A 7,801-nucleotide genomic window follows, 5' to 3' on the forward strand; every position below is an offset into this window, starting at 1 on the left:
CTCTGCTGACTTTGTGCTACAGAGTATAAAACTTCATGTATATTGAATTCCGAGGATTCCTCTAGGAGATTTAATTAAGAGAGTCTCCTGCCTCGTACTTGTGCTGAATTATGAACATTTAAGGCTTCGGTCTCCACATGGCTCGTTCAAAATTACAACTGTAACCCTCTCACCCTAGGCTCATAATGAGTTAACTATTACTTTAAATACAAGCTAACAGCAATATTCAAATTCAAATTCAAAATTTAAATTCAAATACAATTTTGAATTATTATTCAACTAAACATAAATACAAGATGCAAAATATACAGAGACATTCAAAATAGCAAACAAACATCAAAAATCAGAGTCACGCAAAAAAAGATCAAGTTTGTGAACAACATGTCCCACAGGTTGATGGTACAGTTCCCAGCAGTGCACAGACACAGGCAGTCCAGTTTGTCATTCCACCGATGAAACACTGGAAAGCAGCACCAACAGGAGAGGCCAACCCCAAATAGTGCACGGATGCTACACTATACCACATCCAGTATCTCCTCTCCTGGACTGCAGCTCCAGACAAGACTTGACTTGAGGCCTAGCAATTGCTACAGCTGAGGCCATGCACTCCCCCACTGCCTGTTGCACCACCAAACAAGGGAAACAGGCCTGTGGCATCTTACAATATGGATGTCCAACAGGGTCTTGCAATCACAAAAGAAATGTCCAAGACAATCACCCACAGTTACACTGCATGCTCCTTTCACTTACCAACTCCAATGCCTTCCTGTAGCAGGCAGCAATGTCTGCACCAAGACCAGAACTTCTGACAACGAGTAAGTCACTAATGGGGTAGACCCGCAGTACCCGAAGTTCATGGAGTCCAGCTTTCTCTTGCTATCAGAAAAAAGACATTTAACAAAGAAAGAAACACCTTTGATTGGCCCCTGAGAGACTGCTGTATCGAAACGCGCTGCCATCTTACTGGAAGTGATAACATAACTCTACAATGTATGGGGAATAACGTTGAAAGGGTTATTTCCAGTAAATAAACAGGCTACGGTAGATATCTTTCAGGTAAACACAAAACATAAAAGTTTAAATGTTCCTTTAAGGGAAAATAAGATTATTATTTGCATTAATACTGACACACCCATGCAAATTTATCATTCACCAGGAAGCAATAATGTAGCTCACGCCAGCATAAACTGAGATTAAAATTATGTAGACAAAATATTAGGAATCGGACTGCAGAGGTGAAGAAGCTGCTCCTGAATCGCTGAATGTGTGCCTTAGGGCTTGTGTACCTGCTAAGTGGCAGTAACAATTAGAAGAGGGCATGTCCTGGGTGATGGGAGTCCTTAATAATGGACACCCCCTTTCTGAGACACTGCTCCTTGAAGATGTCTTGGATACTATGTAGGCAAGTACCAAGATGGAACTGACTAATTTTACAACTTGCTGTAGCTTCTTTCAATCCTCTGCAGAAGCTACCCCACCCCTTCCATACTAGACAGTGATGCAACCTGTCAGAATACTCTCCATGGTATATCTGTAGACGTTTTAGAGTGTCTTAAGTGACAAACCAAATCTGCTCAACTCCTAATAAAATATAGCTGCTGTCTTGCCTTCTTTATAGCTGCATCAATATGTTGGAACCAGGTTAGATGCTCAGAGATCTTGACTCCCAAGAACTTGAAACTGCTCACTCTCTCCACTTCTGATTCCTCCATGAAGATAGGTTCCCTTGTCCTACCCTTTCTGAAGTCTACAATCAACTCATTGGTTTCACTGACATTGAGTGCAAGGTTGTTGCTGCGACACCACTCCACTTGCGGGCATATCTCGCTCCTGTACACCCTCTCATCTCAATTTGAGATTCGGCAAACAATGGATGCATCATCAGCAAATTTATAGATGGCATTTGAGCTATGCCTAGCTACACAGTCATGGGTACAGAAGGAGTAGAGAAGTGGACTAAGCACTCATCCCTGAGGTGCACCAGCAAGTCGAGAATCCAATTGCAGAGCGAGGTACAGAGGCCCAGGTTCCATAGCTTATTGATCAGGATTTAGGAATGATGGTGATACAGGCTGAGCTATAGTCAATGAACAACATCCTGACATAGTTGCTTGTATTGTTCTTGTGATCTAAGACCATGTGAAGAGCCATTGACATTGCGTCTGCTGTAGACATATTGTATTGATATGTAAATTACAATAGATCCAGGTCCTTACTGAGGCGGGAATTGATTCTGACCATAACCAATTTCTCAAAGCATTTCATCACTGTAGATGTGAGTGCTACTGGACAACATTCATTAAGGCAGCTCACACAACTCTTCTTGGGCATTGGTGTATTTGTTGCCCTTTTAATGTAGTTGGGAAATGCAATGAGAAGTTGAAAATGTCCTTGAATGCTCCCAAGAGTTGGTTGGTACAAGCTTTCAGAGCCTTAGCAAGTACTGCACTGGGGCCTGCCACCTTACAAGTGTTCATTCTCCTGAAAGACAGCCTGATATTTGCTTCCAAGACAGCGATCACAGGGTCACCGGGTGCAGCAAGGATCTGCACAGGTGTAGTTATATTCTTCCTCTCAAAGCAAACATAAAAGGCATTGAGCATATCTGGTAGTGAGACATTGCTGCCATTCACGCTATTGGATTTTGCTTTGTAGGGAGTAATGTCCTGCAAACTTGCCAGAGTTAACACACAACCAATGTCACCTCCGACTTTGCTCAGAATTCTTTCTTCACTCTTGAAATAGCCATCTACAAGATTGGACAGTGATACAGATGCAGTAGAAGCATTCCCACATAGGTCTAGAGTGGAACTTGAAAAAGTACTGTCTTGTGGAGTGGTCATCATTGGAGTGGTCTGAGTTAGAGTGGTAAGGCTTCGGCTCCACAGGCTTTGGCGAGGACTGGTGAGGCGAGGTAAGTAGGTAAGTTTATTTCTTATTTCTTTTTTCTATTTCACTCTTGAAAGATTAGTGGGTATGTCTGCAAGGCCAGTTCTGGGTGTCAGATGTGGGATTTCCAGGAGACTTCCAGCTTCCTTGCCAGCCACATCTGCACAAGGTGCATCAAAATGCAGCTCGTTAGAAACCATGTTAGAAACTGGAGCTGCAAATCAATGAACTTTGGCTTGTTAGGGAAAGTGAGAAGCTGTTAGACAGGAGCTACAGGGAGATAGTCACCTCAAGGCTACAGGAGACAGATAAATGGGTTACAGTCCAGAGAGGTAAGGGAGAATATCAGATAGTGGAGTCCCCTGTGGCTTTCCCGCTCAACAAAAAGTACTCCATTTTGAATACTGTTTGAGATGACAACCTACTTGGTGGAAGCAACAATGGCCGTGCCACTGGCCCTGTGGCTCAGAAGGTTAGGGAACTCACAATGATGGCAGCAGTACTAGGGGACTCTATAGTTAGGGGGGGTGGATAGACTATTCTGTGGACACCAAAAAGAGGGAAGGATGGTAGTTTGTCCCCCATATGCCAGGGTCCACGATGTTTCTGAACGCATCTGCAATATCCTAAAAAGGGAGGGTGAGCAACCAGAAGTGGTGGTACATATTGGTACCAAAGACAAGCAGAAAAAGGGAGGAGGTCTTGAAAACAGAGTATAGGGAGTTAGGAAGGATGTTGAGAAATTGGACCTCAAGGGTAGTAATCTTGGGATTACTGCCTGTGTCATTTGACCAGGAGGATAAGGCCATAAGACATAGGGAGCAGAATTAGGCTATTGAGCCATTGAGTCTGCTCTGCCATTCCATTATGGTTGATCCTGGATCCCACTCAACCCCATATACCTGCATTTTCACCATATCCTTTGATGCCCTGACCAATCAGGAAATGATCAACATCCACCTTAAATATACCCACTGACTTGGGCTCCACTGCATTCTGTGGAAGAGCGTTCCACAGATTTACTACTCTCTGGATAAAAAAAATTCCTCCATACCTCTGTTCTAAAGAGTTGCCCCTCAGTTCTGAGGTTGTGCCCTCCAATTCTGGATACTCCCAGCATAGGAAACATCCTCTCCACATCCACCTTTTTTAGTCCTTTCAACATTCTTTCGGTTTTAATGAGACCCTTCCCCACCACATTCTTCTGAATTCCTGTGAGTACAGGCTCAAAGATGCCAAACGCTACTCTTATGTTAACCCCTTCATTCCCAGAATCATCCTTGTGAACCACCTCCAGATTCTTTCCAATGACAACACATCCTTTCTGAGATCTGGGGCTCAACACTGTTGACAATACTCCAAGTACAGCCTGAATAGTGTCTCGTAAAGCCTCAGCATTATCTCCTTGCTTTTATATTCTATTCCCCTTGAAATAAATGCCAACATTGCATTTGCCCTCTTTACCACAGTCTCAACCTGTAAATTAACCATCTGGGAGTCTTGCACGAGGACTCCTAAGAATTTAGAAGAATGCGGGGGATTCCATTGAAGCCTACTGAACATTGAAAGGACTAGATAGGGTGGATGTGGAGAGGATGTGCCCTATGGTGGAGGTGTCCAGAACTAGAGTGCACAGCTTCAAAATTGAGGGGGTGACCCTTTACAACAGAGGTAAGGAGGAATTTTTTAGTGAGACAGTAGGGAGTCTGTGGAATACTATAAAATAGACAGCTATTGAGGCCAAACTGTGGGTACAGTTAAAGTGAGAATTGATAGTTTTGTGATTGGGGGCATCACAGGGCATCAAAAGTTATGGCAAGAAGCAGGTGAATGGAGTTGAGTAGGATCCAGGGTCAGCCATGATAGACTGGCAGATTAAACTTGATGGGCTGAATGGCCTGATTCAGTTCCTATCACTTATGTTCTTATACCTGGTTTTCTTATACAGGCCTAGGCCACCAGACTTAAATGCCACAGATCTAGCCCTCAGTAGACAACAAACCTCCTGGTTCTTCATTGTCTTTTGGTTTGGGAATGTACAACAAATTTTCATAGGCACACCCTCTTTCACTCATGTTTCAATGAAGTAGGTAACAACGGCAGCATACTCACCCAGGTTCAAAGAAGAATCTGTCAATATGATGCAGTTCACTGATTCACCATTTTCTTCCGCTATATTTGTTGTCTGTTTCCATTCTCCACCTTGCTTCAAACCCCTTTGATCCTGTGCTCCCTGTAGAAAATCGCTACCCCATTCTTTTCCGCACTCTCTCTCAAATGTTCTCGACAAATCCTGTCGGCTAATTCAACAAGTATAACTTATCAATCAACTGAATTTTTATTTTAAACAGCAAAAAGAATGAAATACCCGATAGCATATGTAATTAATGGAACATTTATTGCATTTTGAAAAATCTGCAGAAAATAAAATACCCAACAGCATCACAAACAAAAGAAAATCTGCAGATGCTGGAAATCCAAGCAACACAGACAAAATGCTGGAGGAACTCAGCAGGCCAGGCATCATCCATGGAAAAGAGTACAGTTGACCTTTTGGCCTGAATTGACTGTGCTTTTTTCCATGGATGCTGCCTGGCCTGCTGAGTTGCTCCAGCATTTTGTGTGTGTTACCCAACAGCATAACTATATTAATAAAATAAAGCATAGTCTTAAACCAGACTATTACACAATAAAGAAAGCCAATCATTAGCATGCATTTGGACTTTCAGAAGGAACTTAAGTCAGGGAATGTGACATTGGGTGATATGCTGCCTGCCGTTCAGGATTGGTCAATGAAAGCAAAATTGAGAATTGTAATGAACTGTTCATACTCTGGCTTGGTTGTGTGACTAGTAAAGTGCTGGCAGCCTCTATGATGGAATCCAGCTTTCATGAACACCTCCTCACTCAATGTCGGCAAGACCAAGTAATTGATTATTTATTTCAGGAGGAGGAAACCCTGAGCTGTGTGATCAGAAGCGGAGAGGGTCAGCCACTTGAAATTCCTCTGTGTTATCGTTTCAGAGGACCTGCCAGGCTCCAGCACATAAGGGCCATTATGAAGAAAGCATGGCAGTGACTCTACTTCCTTAAAACTTTGTGAAGATTTTGCATGACATCTAAAACTTTGACTAGCTTCCATTGATGTGTGGTGGAGAGTGTATTGATTGGTACCGTCAAGGCCTGGTATGGAAACACCAATGCCCTTGAATGGAGAATCTCAAAAAATAGCGGACATGGTCAAGTCCATCAAAGGTAAACCCCTCCCCACTACTGCACACTTCTGCATGAAGAGTTGTCGCAGGAAAGCAACATCTATTAAGGACCTTCAACTCAATCCATGTTTTTTTTCACTGCTGCCTTCAGGAGGAAGATGCAGGAGTCCCAGGACCCCCACCACCAGGTTCATCAACAGTTATTAGCCCTCAGTGGTCAGGATTTTGAATCAGAGGGTATAACTTCACTCATCCCATCTCAGAACTGTTCCCACAATCTATGCACTCACTTTCAAGGACTTTTCTTCTCTTGTTATCAATATTTATTGCTTATTTATTTATCATTATTTTGGTTGACTGCTTTTTTCATTTCTGTATTTACAGTTTGTTGTCCTTTGCATAATGATTGTTTGCCTGTCCTTTTCGGTACGGTCTTTCATGGATTCTGTGGTATTTCTTGAATTTACTGTAGATGCCTGCAAGAAAATGAATCTCAGGCTTGTATATGGTGACATATATGTACTTCGATAATAAATATACTTTGAACTATGAACTTTGGTAAAAACAAAAATATCTGAGTACTTTTTGAAAGATAACACTGTTCAGAAGGCCTGGGTGCCTTTGTACATGATTTACTGAAGGTTGTGCAGGTATTGAAAATGAATGATATTCCTTCTGAATATATATTTCTAAAGAAGCATTTGTCTATACCCAATATATTGAAGTATACTATTCAAATGAAACGTCTGAAACTGCATCGAATCACCCTCTGTTGTCTTTGGGCCTCCGTTGCAAAATGGTTTGAGTATTAGAGATTACTTGCTCTAACCACACAGAGCCCTGGTAAGACTGGACCTGAGATACTGTGTACCAGTGACCCCGACTGGCGGGGGTTGGGGGCTAAACAGGTGCTCACCTTGCCCAAGGGCGACCTGCAGGCTCGTGGAGGGAGGAAACGCCTCACACCTCCTTTGGTGGAGACATACGGAGGACTTTACGCTTTTAAACACCCGTAGGAAAGGATATTTTTAATATGTGAAAGAAGTAAATTTGCATAGATTTTAATGAACACAATGTATTTAGTTAGATAAATGCATAAATCATATAGGGTATTGCTAGGTAACTTGTGCTGCTTCGTCCTTCTGTTTAGACTCAAGCAGCGAAACTATAGTCACCAAATATGAATGTTTCAACTGTCATGATGAAAGATAAATCGGTGTCTTAGAGAATCAAAACTTTGTGATCACCACAAACACATAAAAGTAAATGGAATCAGACTTGGGTTGAGAATACATTCTCTGACTTAAAGGCTTTGCACCAGAACTCACAGCTCCTCGGTCCCTGATGTTGTTTTCCAGTAGCTGGTAGATTTTGCCAGTGGGTAGTGCCGTGTTTGAGGGGGCAGGGCTTCATTTGCTTGAAGTCCTTCTTCGCAGCAGACGAGGAAGTAGTTATTCAAAAACAGTGCATCTTTTCAGAGGTTTCCAGCGATCGGCACCCATGGTGAGCATTGATCGGAAACATCATCTTTCATTCCAGCGGAGAAAGGTAAGAATGGAAAGATGTTTATAAAACCAAAACTTAACGTTAAAGCTTTTTTAAAACTTTGCCTAACTTTACAAGATTTCCTTTGCCTGTTAATGAGAATGTACACAGGGGGTACATCAATTTACTGAACTTTTGAGGAAGGCAGGTCT

The 7,801-nt window shown here is 42.4% G+C and overlaps 1 long non-coding RNA gene across 1 annotated transcript; it reads right to left on the reverse strand.

Annotated features, from left to right (window-relative positions):
• Positions 1–766: 766 nt before the first annotated feature.
• LOC140732832 (uncharacterized) lies at positions 767–7,567 on the reverse strand. Its single transcript, XR_012100156.1, has 3 exons — positions 7,433–7,567; positions 5,002–5,189; positions 767–876 (listed from the first exon to the last, which is right to left on the reverse strand). It is a non-coding gene; the product is annotated as an uncharacterized lncRNA (long non-coding RNA).
• Positions 7,568–7,801: the final 234 nt, after the last annotated feature.

The sequence above is a fragment of the Hemitrygon akajei genome, chromosome 9 (genome assembly GCF_048418815.1).
Source record: "Hemitrygon akajei chromosome 9, sHemAka1.3, whole genome shotgun sequence".
Classification (NCBI taxonomy): Eukaryota; Metazoa; Chordata; class Chondrichthyes; order Myliobatiformes; family Dasyatidae; genus Hemitrygon; species Hemitrygon akajei.